Raw genomic sequence first — 14,101 nt, 5'->3', positions numbered from 1 at the left:
GAGTATTTAAAATTAGGGTTCAAATGAGATTGGATAATTTGAATCGTTTCATATGGGATATAACCACTTAGGGGTATTATTGTCAAATTTCGATTATGTATACAATATATACAAATTATAAGTATTCATTTCAGTATACAGTTGGAAATTTTTCTGGGTGCAGTACATACTGCATTTGAAAAATGTTATATCTTTTATATTTTAAGATAATATGTTGTACATTTTTGGACCATAAAAGAAAAAAAAATCTGGGTGACCGTTTTATTAAACAATTCAATTTTTACGTCCTGGTTCATTTTTGATCGATTATGTCTTGTATGTTTCTGCTCGAAATCTGCTCGTTTATGGAACATTCTTATTAGGCAATGATAAATGTATAGTGAATGAATATTTGAGATGTCGATTTCTTGATACAACTCACTTGTTGAAAAGAGTATATTTTTTTTAAAGACAATTTTTAATAGAATGTTTTGAGTGGTTTGTAATGCGCTAAAAGCATTTTTGAATGTTGCACCGTTAGCAGGAATACAATATTTTATTATAGATTTGACAAGAGAGGATTTGATAGTATGTCATGTATTTCATAAAAATTGTGAATTAATACTCTGAGCCTTTTTGTTACAAAGTTGATATGTTACGTCCATTTCAGGTGCTGATCTAATATAACTCCAAGGTATTTTATAGATGTGGTTTGTTCTATGGTCTGACAGTCACAAGTATTTTGATTATCACAGTGCAATATATGCATTTTCATTTTGTAGTTTTTGTTTTGATCACGAAGGGAGGGGGAAAAGGTCAGATACGTTGTCTTGTTAACATTTAACCACATGTATATTTTTTGTAAATTTGTTTCTACTGTCTCTCTTATTTCATGCCAAGATATTCCCGTGTAAATTAGAGCAGTATCATCGACATAGCATATTATATCGCCTATGAAATTAGTGATTTTTGTTATACTGTTAATGTAAAAGAGAAAAAGTATCGGTCCCAAAACGGTCCCTTGCGGTATACCAATTTGTACAGTCAGTTCGCCACTTATTTCATTTCCAATTTTCACTTGTTGGATTCGATTTGATCGGTAGGTCTTCATCAAAGTCAAAGCAGTGTTATAGTTTTGAATTTCAATGACTACTTATTAGAAAAATAATTAAACAGAAATACACGAAATGAAAAGTATACAGATGAAAGGTTATGGAGATTAAACCCGGATTCAAATGGATATTTCAAACTTTGGTTATCTGGGCTGGGTAACCATGGTCCAATGGAAATATTAGATCCGAACGTTTTGGCCATAACTGTGATGGGCATCTTCAGCAGTGGTTGGCAGTAATGCTTTGCGACCTCTTCGTTGGTAAACTTGTTAATGAGCTGGATGTTGCTTGTTTATTTCATAAAAATTTACGCCGCCTGTATCCAAAGGGACAATTGATAAAACGAAGAAACATTTTCGCGGGTTTGGAAATGATAAAAAAGCAAGTGTAAATGCAATAAGTGATAAAACCAATTTATTGGATACCACTTCTTGTCACACACCAAATCCAACGTTAGATATTAGCTGTTCGACCATTAATAGGAGATCTTGATGAAATTTTGTGGGAGAATGTATGTTTGTGTGCAATTGATAGCATGTTAAGGCCGGTCAGTTTTTGCTCAAATATAGAGGAAGAACTATTGATATTAGTAACAGTGATTTGTGCGAACAGAATTAGATTGAAGAAGTGAAGGCGTACATGGTGGTCACGAAAATGGTTACTAAAGTGACAAAAATTCTTACATGTGAATCTTATTTGAAAACTACAAAGCTACATCAGATTGAAGTAATTACTTATGTATGGACATAATAGTTACAATATTTGTTTCTTTTGTTAAACAGTATACAATTTATTTTACAAAATAGTAACACAGCAACAATGAAGATGACCATTCAGTGTATACCATAATATAATACAATAAAAAAATCCTCGATGATGTAGCAGTTTTTTTGAATGAGATAGGTTTTCAATAGCGTCTTAAAATTCGAAATATAAAGCGACTCTTTTGTTTACACATACAGGCTATTGAATAATTTAGGTCCAAGATAAAAATAACTTTTTTGAAAATTTATTTACGCTATACAAAGAACTCACCTGCATATTTCAAGATTCTAGGTTCAGTAGCTTCGGCTGTACGGTAATATAAAAGCGAGCAACAGCTAGAAATTTATATTTTTACTTTAAAAATTCAAGAACTAAAAAAATATGCCAACCGCACTGAGTAATGAATAGCTTCGAGAATCGGAATTATGTTACCTATAAAGAAATTCGCAAAACTAACACAACCGTCAACGACGTCTGCCCATCACGCAACTGTCCACATTCGGGTCGCATTCTCGGCGATGCCGCTTCATTGCTCAGAGCGCCCGTTTACTTCCGCGTATCGTCCACCGTCGTCTTACAGTAGGCACGACGCGTAATATACATAATATATATCAAATACTTAAAACGACAATTGTATCAATTTATGTAAGAATTTGACAGATATTCTAAAATGTGTATTGCAAAAAAGAATCCAATTTAACTGTATTTATTCAGTATTTTGCATATAGTGGTTATCACATAGGAATATAGGTAGATATATGATATGGCGGACTTTTATTTAGAACTATTTGAGATAAACAATCTTACGGTACATTATCTGCATGTAACTCCAACGGTATAGGCAGCGCACGCCAAGATAGCTTCCAGGGAGCAAGAATTTTTCCGACTTACCTAACACTTTTCGTTATATTATGACCAAAATGGCTGTAATGTCCTCTGGGGAATTTTGTTCGATCTGCTACAGCGTCGCGTGTAATGCCATTTCTTGCGAGTAAAATACTATACTTTTTCTATGACCGATATCAGGAATATTTCAAAATGAGATTCATTTGTGAGGAATTTTCCGAAGAGTAATATAAATGCTCAAAATTGGTAGTTATAAACGTAGGATTCGATCCCAAGAACTTTAATCACGGAGTTTATGGGTTCAAACGGTAATATAAAGAAGGGTGACATAAAACTATTTTCAGCTTCAACCAATTCTGATTTTGTTAACAAATAATGAATGTTGGGAAACAACAATTTCTTCACCATAATACAAATTTCTCGTGGTGTACCCTCGTTTCAACTTCTCAACTCCATGTTTATATTTTTTGTGTTAGAAACTATTCAGTATGTTTCAAATTCGATCCTCACCATTGGGATCTTGGAAACTATGAGAGATTCGAAGATGGTTAAATTAATGTTCTATCAAAATGGAAAAATTGATTCATCATTAGAAATCGTACATCAAATTTACTTCATCACAGTAGTTGAAGGGAAAGTGATGTCTTCGCCACAAGATCGATTTCTAGTCTTATAATGACATATTTATCGTAATACATAGGAAACAAAAACAATAAAGAAGCAAATTGCTACATTTTTTCTAGTTATGAGATAACTATAGTTGTAGAGACGTGTGCAGTTTCTATCTTATATTTGAATTATTCAATTATGCTAGTTTTTTATTTTCAATACCGAATGGTTTCATTTTATAATCATTTCATTATTTATGAAGCGGAAAATGAAGAAATGAAAGTAATCTCGTATGTTTTCACAATAAATATGTGATAATTATGAACGGTAAATATTATAATGACCTCCAGAATAGCTTCTTCAGCATCTGTCATGTGTAAAATATTTCCGATAATAAACATTTCCTGTTCGACGTATTTAGAAAGGTTACAATGATTGGTAGTTCAGATTTGTTAATTGACACTTGGTTCCTTTCAGGAACGCTCGCAGAATTAAAATTATGACTGGAGATAATAAAAAGATGAACAAAGCTGGGGAATAAGATAAGAAAAAAAAGAAACAGGTGTGGAAGGAACAATCATGGAAAAGTTGAGAAGGAATGAATATCCGACCAATATTGAAACACAGAGGGTTCAAAAACCCTCGAACTCGCGGCAGTTTCTATCGCATTCAATTTGTTTCCTCTTAATCACATGTGACAAAACATCATGTGATATATACTGAAATTCACTAATATTTATCTATGCAACTCATATAACCTTTCCGAAAGTTATTTAGCATCTTCTTCAGCATATTGTGAGGGAATTGGGAGCCTTTCAACCATAATGTCAGAACCATGATGTACCTAAAAACCAAGTATCTGAATTGCAATGTAAATGATTATCAAAACTTCCGAAATTATTTTGTCTATCATCCAGCTTCTTTTTGGTAATTTCTCACTTCTGCTTCAATCTCATGTGTGCTTATTTCTTTCTTGGGTGATTAGTTCATCCTTGTTTTTCAGTTGGCCATATATTTTATGATATTATATTCTCACTACTTCCTTGTTTCATATTAAACTATTTGTTTTTCTTTGCATTCATTATTTTTTCCTAAAATTAACACTCATCAGTTCATTATGTTTCATTCATGATGCACATATTCCCTCTCATTTCATATACATTATTTATTGTATTTGTATATCCTTTTCCAACATACCGCCTTATTAGATGAGAACTTCATAATCAATCCTTATCGTTTTTCATTTCATTGCTCTATAAATATTACTGGAGTTTTTTCCAACACCAAACCGTTAATTCACACGTGTTTCGATCACCAAGTGATCACCTTCAAGAGAAAAATCAAACTGATCATACTCACAAAGTTATCTTTATTTATATAGATAATATATCTCTTCTAGGTACATGCGTCTTAAATGTCTTGAATTAATTTCGTAATATTGGTTTATTTACTAGTCTTAAATCAAATTTACAATGTGTCCTACCTCGAAGTAGGAATGGGCTAATTGAGGCTGGGCCTATGGCGGAAAGTGCTTACTGCGCAACCTCTGATGCAGGCAACCAGTGATGAAATTGAACCCAGGTTTGTGTTTAATTAACCCTACAAAATATAAATTAAGCAGAACACAGAGTGAGATGCTACAAATGCAATAGGCATATATACAGACGGCTCAAAAACCAAAGAAGGCTTAGAATACAATAGAATAGAATAGAAGTTTATTAAACAACATTACACTTTACATATTTGTAGCAAGTCATGACAAGTTTGTTACATATGCTTACGCACGGCAAAAGTAATTTCAGATCGGATGAGTATAAAATATAATTTAAGATAAAAAGTAGAGCAACATAAATATTAACATTAAAAACATGAAAGAACAACATGATATAGCATATTTACGGTAGTCAGATGAGTATGTTGCTTGTATGTTGAGACTTAGGAGCGATTTTTAAAATACCCTAGGTAATCAGAGACAGAGTAAAATTTGCCCTCCAATAGTAGTTGTTTAATGGATTGTTTGAATTTATTCATACTAAGATCTTTCAGCTTGACTGGTAAACAGTCAAGTTGTAATCCAAATAATTTTTTTGTGATTTAGCTAGACGATATCGATTTGTACAGATCTTTTAAGCGTTTCTCGTACGATACTGATGAATATTAGAACGTTTAGGTAAGGTACTCGCAATTCTGTGGATTTCTAGCAAATGAAAAATGAATAACATTGGTACAGGCATGATACCTAGTTTTTTGAAAATTGGCTGACACCTACATCTGCCAATATTCGAATGGCTCGCTTTTGTAACCTAAAGATATTGAGAGAACCAGGTGAGTTTCACCAAAGAACAATCCCATAACCAATGTGAGAATGAAAAAGCGAATAGTAAGTAATTTTTAATATATCGAAGCTGGTAATATTTTGAAGTTGTCGTAGAACATAAATAGTGCTGGATAACTTGCTCCTAAGCTGATTTGTATGTTGATGCCAAAATAAAGTATTGTCAAGTGTTATGCCAAGCAATTTCACACTATCATTTGAGGGGCCTACAGTGGAGAATTGAAGACGTTGTGTCTTATTGGTATTTAATTTCAAATTATTTGTTAGAAACCAAGTATTAGCTTTATTTTCAATGTCTTCCGATATTTCTGTTAGTTTGTTCATATCTACTATTTCCTCTGTAGATTAAGGTGGTATCATCAGCATAAAGAATTGTTTTATTTGGCGCCATAAAATTGCAGAAATCATTTACGTAGATGATAAAAAGAAAGTGCCCAAGGATAGATCCTTGAGGGACTCCATGTACTATAGGTTTGAAACTAGAAATGGTATTATTGCAAGAAACAGCTTGATATCTATTTGTGAGGTACGATTTGATAAGTGTTAACGAAACTCCTCTCACCCCATAATATTGTAATTTTTCAAGTAATAGCGTGTGACACGCAGTCAAAAGCCTTAGATAAATCAAAAAGTGTAATGGCAGTATGCAGTCAATCTTCAAGGTCATCAATGACATATCCAACTATATCTAAAACAGCTTGCGAGGTGGATCTTTCTTTGCGGAAACAATATTGGGAGTTTTAGAAAAAATTATTTGTTTCAAAATAGGAATTTAGGCGTCTTTTTTGAAATTTTTCAACAATTTTACTAAAAATTGAGATAATGGAAATAGGACGGAAATTATCAAAGGAAGAAATATCTCCTTTTTTAAATATTGGGATCACTTTGGAGAACTTAAAAGAATCCGGAAATATGCCTGTTTCAAAAATCAGATATACTAACATGGTTAACGGGTATAGTATGATGTCGAGTGTTTCCTTGATAATAGAACTATTTAAATCTTGGACATCCAGGCAGTTTGAATCTTTTAGAAATTTTACCGCTTATATGATTTCAAGCTCGGTAACGAGCTTGAGAAAAAAGGTGTTGCAGGGAGCTGGAAAATTTTTAAAGTTTTGTAAATCAGGTATTGATAATTTAGGTAAAGATTTTATGATACTTTCTGCAATATCCACAAAAAAGTCATTGAAATTTTCCGGTGAGATATGGGAAGCAATTTGACAAGTTCTTTTATTTCGTTCGAAATTGATGATCTTCCAGCAAGCATTAGATTAATTTTTTGCTGAACGAATGTAATCATCATAAGCTCGTTTTTTAGCAAGTTTTATTTGCTGTTTATAGTCCCTCTTTAGGTACTTATATAGCTCAACATCAGAATAATCTTTGCTCACGTCAGCTATAAGTTTGACGTTAGTCAATGTCTTTCTGAAAGTTTTCAGGGAATCGTCGAACCAGATTACTGGAGATTTATTGGTAATAGGTGTGGATTTCCTTAGAGGCATGTTATTGGACAAATATGAAGCAAGCATGTTAACATCGGTAGAGCTTTTAAAAATATCCCAGTTCGTTTCCGAAAGGGAGGATTTTAGTTTAGTCAAAGTTGCTTTGGTTATTCTCCTGGAATAATTAGTTTTATTGATTAGTTAGATTTTTCATTTGAAATGATATATTGGGCCTTATGGTCAGCTATACAGGGTTCAAAAACTCCTGTATGAATATAATCACTATTCAAATTTGTGAGAATATTGTCGATTTGACTAGAGGATGAGACTGTTATTCTAGTGTCTTCATGTATCATAATATTTAATCCAAAAGAACGCAGTAGGCAATGGAGCTCATTGAGGACATTTGAATCGGTTTTAAACTCAATGTTGAAATCTCCCAAGATTTTTATTTTCGTACCAGCCTTCACCATCTCATTTAGGAGATTTTCTAGATTACTGAAAAACAAATCGATATCGCCATTGCAAGACCTTTAGACAATGATGATTTTAATTTTGGGATTCATCAATTCTATGCCGCAAAATTCGGCTCTTAGTTCACTATTATACAGCTGTAAGTGTAAGGGGTGGAAATCAAAAGTATTTTTTATAAATAGTGCAGTACCTCCATGTTCTCTTATTTTTCTACAGAAATGGTTTGCGAGAATATAACCATCTAGACTGATATTATTGATAGTAGGATGTGGAGTATACTCCAGATCACTAAGCCTAAGGATTAAGTGGGGAATGGGAAGAAATACCAGCGTGGTCCAAACAGAACTGGCTGGTATCTCAATCGCCACAAAAGAAATAACCAGGAAGGGAATTTCTGGCAAAAACATAACAATCTGCACTGACAGCAAACAAGCCCTATTAGCCTTGAACAGACAACGTATAACCTCAGGGCTAGTACTAGAGTGTCACCAAGATTTAGCCAAAGCCTCGGTAGATAATAACATTATCCTGAGGTGGATTAAAGGGCACGACAGGAGTAAAGGTAATCGCATTGCCGACTCTTTAGCCAAAGAAGCGACTGGACTAAGAATTTTAGAACCAAGTGGCACCTATGGCCTGATGACTTTGACAATCGCGGAACCAGCCAAATGTTACACTCATGCTCAATCGTTAAAGAGATGGGATAGAAAGAATCAAAGGATGCAATCTTGCCAGGATCACCTTGGGCGACCCTGGGAAGCTGGCGCCGAAGAAATATCTGGCGATGACCAGGAAAAATCTACGTTTAACAGTAGGATTTCCGACTGGCCACTGTCAACTAAGGAAACACCTCCATAATATGGGGCTAGTGGACACACCTCTATGCAGGATGTGTGAACAGGAAGATGAGACTGTCAGGCATGTCCTATGCGAGTGCCCGGAGTTATCGTCAATAAGAGAGTATGTGTTCGGCGAGTCTTGGCCTACACATGCCGATATAGAGAAGATGTCTCCCAGTGACCTGTCCACCTTTCTGGCATCTATAGATCTCATCTCATAGGCATCTATAGATGCCTGTTGTTGGTAACTTGTTTAACTAACCTTGAACATTTTTCCAAAGTTCTTTGGTGGTATGGAACTGAGATATATTTATCTTGGCTTTTGTCGTTTTTAAAAGTAAAGATTTTGTTCATTCTTAACCTAAACTTTTTCTTCCCTATTATATTATCTACAATACACCTCGAGAAACCGTTGGTGGCTGCTATTTCCTGTATGTACGTTTTTTTGTGAACCTCTCATGTGTGAGAGGAGAAGTCTAAAGACGATGCACTAGAAAATTCAGCCCAGCTCTATAGTTTTTCTGATTTTTTCCATTTGGTCTATTTTGTATATTGAACATTTGGCTATTCACAGTCATTATTGTATAAATAGAAAAAATTGCTCATAGTTATCACGGCGTTCATCAGTATTGCTTTAATTGCTTGTTCATCAATTCTATGCCGCAAAATTCGGCATTTAGTTCACTATTATACAGCTGTAAGTTTGAGGGGTGGAAATCAAAAGTATTTTTTATAAATAGTGCAGTACCTCCATACATACATATTTACATACATACAAACATACATATTTTTGCAATCTTCTGTTGAAAGTAGAAGCACTGAATTAGGAATCACACATTGAGAGGTAAGACCTCGTTAGTCTTCAGCTCGCACAAGTTTCGACTTTTGAGAGAATTGTCGTTCGTAGGGGGGGGCATCTGGTTAGCGGCTGGACAGCTGGTTTTAACAGATCATTATTCCATTTAGTATCTCCTGGATAATCACATTGAAACTGATGAACATTCTAGAGTATATTGAGTGAAATAGTGAGATTGAGTTGATATTCCGAAAAGTTGAGAACCTATCTATTTTTCATGATTACCAGTATTTGAGTGACATTTCTCCTAGTAGATTAATAGGCCGAAGAGAATCGGTGGAGTGGTCTGCTTGGTCACCCGATTTTGATTCAATAGATTTTTTGTCGAATCACAATTAAAAAAATAAACAACATTTTTAGTAAATCAACATCAACGCTTTAGGAACTGCTGAGTTTCTGAATATTTCACCTGAAAAGCTTCACAACGTTCGAAACTGTTTTTAACAAAACCTCAGAAGTTTAGGTAAACTGCTTCAATGATAATTCAAATATAGTTAATATGTTTGAAATACATTTTTTCTGCTAACCAGCTATCGAAACTTGTGCGAGCTAAGTACTAAGGAGATCTTACCTTTTAACGTGTGATTCCTAACACGGGTTGGACAATAGCAAGTAAAAATCGATCGTTCAGCCTGGGGATTGAACCATCGACTCACACATCGGTCGATTGACTCAGTGAACAAAGCACCCACGTTGAACCGCCCGGCTACCGACCGACTGATAATAATAATTGATAATGAAACATATTTCAAGATATTACTCTCAGATAGCAGTGTCAACCTCAAATTCAACTATATGCATGGGGATTTCGTAAACGGTAATAGCTAGAGCGTAGATTACATTTTTGACGGAGTTGACTATTTTCTGGTACTGATGAATTATCCCGAAAAGTCGACTCTGGCTTTTATATAAGGTATAAACGATAGGTGGGTGGATGATTGCTACTTGCCTATCAGAAATACAAAAATCAAGAAAAAGTTGTATAGATTAATGAAAACTATGTTTAAATAACTATCACTTATATCTACAGGATGCCCAATAAATGTGTGACAGATCAAACTTATGATTTTTTCTATGGAATACTCCAGATATTTTCACTCGAATGAAGTTCTTACGGCAGATTGCTTCTCAAAAATGAAGGGTTATTTTGGTTTATATCGGGTGGAAGTTATAGATGAATTCATGTCAAAATATGAGTTCATTCAACTTCATTCAACACCAAATGTATCATACTCGATCAAATACAATGAGGATATTTTTCTACCAAATATCCTTGGGGACAGTGTATTTTCATTTCTATACAGGGGTTAACATAACTCGAGAACCCAATTTTTCTCAGCCTTTTCAAATGGAACAATCTGTACATAAGCCATCCCAGAATAGTCCACACTATGATATATCAGAAAATGTAGGGATTCCTACTTTATTTCCAACGGAAATGTATCTAATTCTTGAGAAAAGTATGAAAAAGTCCTTAATCAAATTTATCTACAATTTCTCTTCGAACTTGAATTATTATTTATCTTGCAATATAGCAAAAAATTCTTTGAAGCAATATATTTTCCTCATAATTTCGGTGTTTTCTCGCAGTAGGCCAATTCCTTAGCAAGATAATAGAAACCTACGGAAATTAGGACATCTCTTTCGAAAAATCTGGATCGTCTATTCATTGTATCAGGATATCGTACTTCATATTATTCTAATCGCTGAGAGCGGCTCATGTAACATCTACTCAAAATGTACGTTGTTTCGATTATATCAAATCATCCTTGGAAATTTTAAATGTTATAGGAATTGTCAACAGTTTTGATAGTTAATCATTAAGCACATGAATTTCTAATTGAAATTTACTATTTTCTCCTCGAAATGAAGTTGTCTACCGAAGAAATGATGAATATAATCTACAGTTTGAGAGAAATCGATCATTAGCCAGTAGGTATGCTGTTCGATATTTCAAGTCAAGGTACATACGACCAGAGAGTTTTAGAAGGGTTAAAGGAAGATTTGAGAAAACAGACAGTGTCAAGTATAAGGAGAGGCAAGTAGTAAATAAAATTGCAACTGAAGAACAAAATGAATTAGCGGCAATGCTTTCAACAGTTGAAAATTATCATGTAAGTTCGAGGGAAATTGCAAAAGAGTTGAGTAAAAGTCATACTTCCATCATAGTAAAAATCAACCAGTAAGCCCACTCACACTACTTTCATTCATGAATTCACAAAGTTCTCGGTGACTTCGAAACGAAGTGCGGAGCCAATTTCGTTCTTTTACCATAGGCGTGGGCTCATATAAAAACGATATTTAAGAATATTATAGAAGATTTTGTGGTAAGTTACTTATAACCAACTACAAAAACTAAAGACAATAATGACAGCAGATGAACACAATATCAATTTCTGACCGTTTATTATAACTAATACGATGCCCGTGGTAACGTAGAATCCTTCGATACTACAGCACTGAACACGTTGTATGAGAATCTCATCCTAAGAGCAAGGTCCCCGGCAACTCGGGCGGATCACATTTTAACAGAGCCTACTGGTTGTATTATTCTACTGTACTTCCATGAACAGAATGATGATTAAAAATAAGTTCATCCATACCGAATTGAATTACATCAAGAACTCTATGAAATGGATCATCATACCAGAGTTCGGTATTGCGAAAATTCATTGAATTCAATTAGCGAATAATCGAATATTTTGAAACATGTTTTGTTTTCTGGTGAGTCCACATTTGAAAGTAATGGCATGATAAAGAGTAAAGAGACACAATATGCACTAGTACTCAACAGAGAACCTACTTTGGATGAGGGAAGTCGATAACCAAAACAGATGGTCGGTTAATGTTTGGGGGTCATAATTGGGGATTAGGTCATAGGACCATATTTCTTTGAACTAAGAAATTCATGGAGATTTCCTTCGAAATGATTCATCAAATGTATCGATTGTCACAAGGCTTAAGTTATATTACCAACATGATGGCGGCCCTCCCACACAACACACATTTTAAAAACGCACCTGTATTTTTTGCAGCAGTTGATACTTATTTGTTGGTACTATTCTCATAATATAGATATTTTGATACTATGACATATTTCAATATTTCAGGGAGTTTCAGTAATTTGATGATCATCCAAAGGAATATTATTTTTTACTACGACCCTGCTTCTTATTCTGATTATATACTCCACTTCACCAAAATGTATTGAAATAAAAATCTGTAATATTTCTAGTGAGAGTTTCCCAAGCCGTACAACTTTTAGAGGTTTGAAAAACCTCAAATGTTCAGCTCCATGCGTTGTTTAATCGGGAGTCAATCAGCACTATCTATCTATTAAAAAATACAAATTATTTTTTTTGCGAAAGAAAGTTTTTGGCTTTCTACTACTCCATCTGATACAAAAAAAAGGATGAGAGAATATTCCAAAGAAAAGAAGGAAGTAATCAATTTGAAACTCTATACATGAATGTGTAGATCATGCAAAGAAGTAACTTTCAGACACAAACTGAAAGAAAGTCTTCCTGAAACAGCTACTTTCATATAAACATTGAATTACACGAAAGAAAATAATTCTTTCGAAATAAATACTTCTATATGAACACTGAAGTATACAGAAGACACTTTTCTCTACTCAGTTTGTATTTCAAACATTTGTTGTGGAATAAGAATCAGATATCATTCACATGAGTTCTACTTTGAATGAATGGTAATAAATTGTACTCACATAGAACACTGTCATCCTCACTGGTATACACCGATGTTTCGCCTTAAGACACTTGCCCTAAGGCTCTTCAGTACCAAATTGGATAACATTATAGAAAATACACACACTTCATTTCCATAATGTAATCCAATTTGGTACTGAAGAGCCTTAGGGCAAGTGTCTTAAGGCGAAACATCGGTGTATACCAGTGAGGGTGACAGTGTTCTTTGTGACTTTCTTTCAGTTTGTGTCTGAAAGTTACTTCTCTGCATGATCTTTAAATTCATGTATAGATTTTCAAATTGATTACTTCCTTCCTTTCTTTGGAAGATTCTCTCATCCCTTTTTTCGTATCAGATGGAGTAGTAGAAAGCCAAAAACTTTCTTTCCCAAAAAATTAATCACTCCTAAAAATATAACCCCTTCAATTCACAAATTAATTGTTGAAAAAAAGAGGTGACACTGATTTCAATTCATTTTCATTTTTTTATTTCAGAGCTCATATGAATTTCCTGAGAGGAATTGAACATCTCAGAAATCAATCATGAAAGTTTTGCCAGATCCTTAGTTTTGAAGATACTGTTTCCGCTGTTACAAGATGCAATTGACATTGAATCATTTTCCGTATTTTTCAATGGTTTGAATCAAGCAAAGGTGCACGAATTGGGTAATTATAATTATGTATGAAATAAAATTTAGGAATTTTTTTTGCTGATTTTGTTTTTCCTCATTTTCCTGATATTTTAAAAAAAATTGACTACCCCAACTTCATTGGGTTGAATAATCATGTGTTGTGCTACATTTTTTTAAATTTCCCACATTCCTTTCTCTTGTGCAGATTACTGAAGGTTGAATTCGAAAAACAACTATAGTAAAGGTATTTTTTTTCATAAAAGTCACCTTAAAATAATTTCAGTTTTTTTGTTTCTAATTTATGTCATACTAGTATGTCATTTACTGCGACGGACAATTTGCAAGAATAAATTGAACAAGGCTATGCAACAAAAAAATCGTTCACACACTAGTCAAAATAATTGAATCACTATTTCCGACAAGAAGTATTTCATTTCTTATTGATTACACCTGTCAACAATTGTATACACAAATTAACTCAAAGAATTCCGCATTCAACGATAGT

At 33.8% G+C, this 14,101-nt stretch overlaps 1 long non-coding RNA gene across 1 annotated transcript; it reads left to right on the top strand.

Moving 5' to 3' along the window:
• Nucleotides 1-10,763: 10,763 nt before the first annotated feature.
• LOC141484863 (uncharacterized) lies at nucleotides 10,764-13,669 on the top strand. The gene is made up of 2 exons (XR_012466848.1): nucleotides 10,764-11,371; nucleotides 13,460-13,669. It is a non-coding gene; the product is annotated as an uncharacterized lncRNA (long non-coding RNA).
• The last annotated feature ends 432 nt before the right edge of the window (nucleotides 13,670-14,101 follow it).

The sequence above is a fragment of the Leptinotarsa decemlineata genome, unplaced genomic scaffold (genome assembly GCF_025532065.1).
Source record: "Leptinotarsa decemlineata unplaced genomic scaffold, Ldec_3_MD MMD2_tig00026294_RagTag_RagTag, whole genome shotgun sequence".
In the NCBI taxonomy this organism is placed as follows: domain Eukaryota; kingdom Metazoa; phylum Arthropoda; class Insecta; order Coleoptera; family Chrysomelidae; genus Leptinotarsa; species Leptinotarsa decemlineata.
This window is presented reverse-complemented; position numbering and strand designations above follow the sequence as displayed.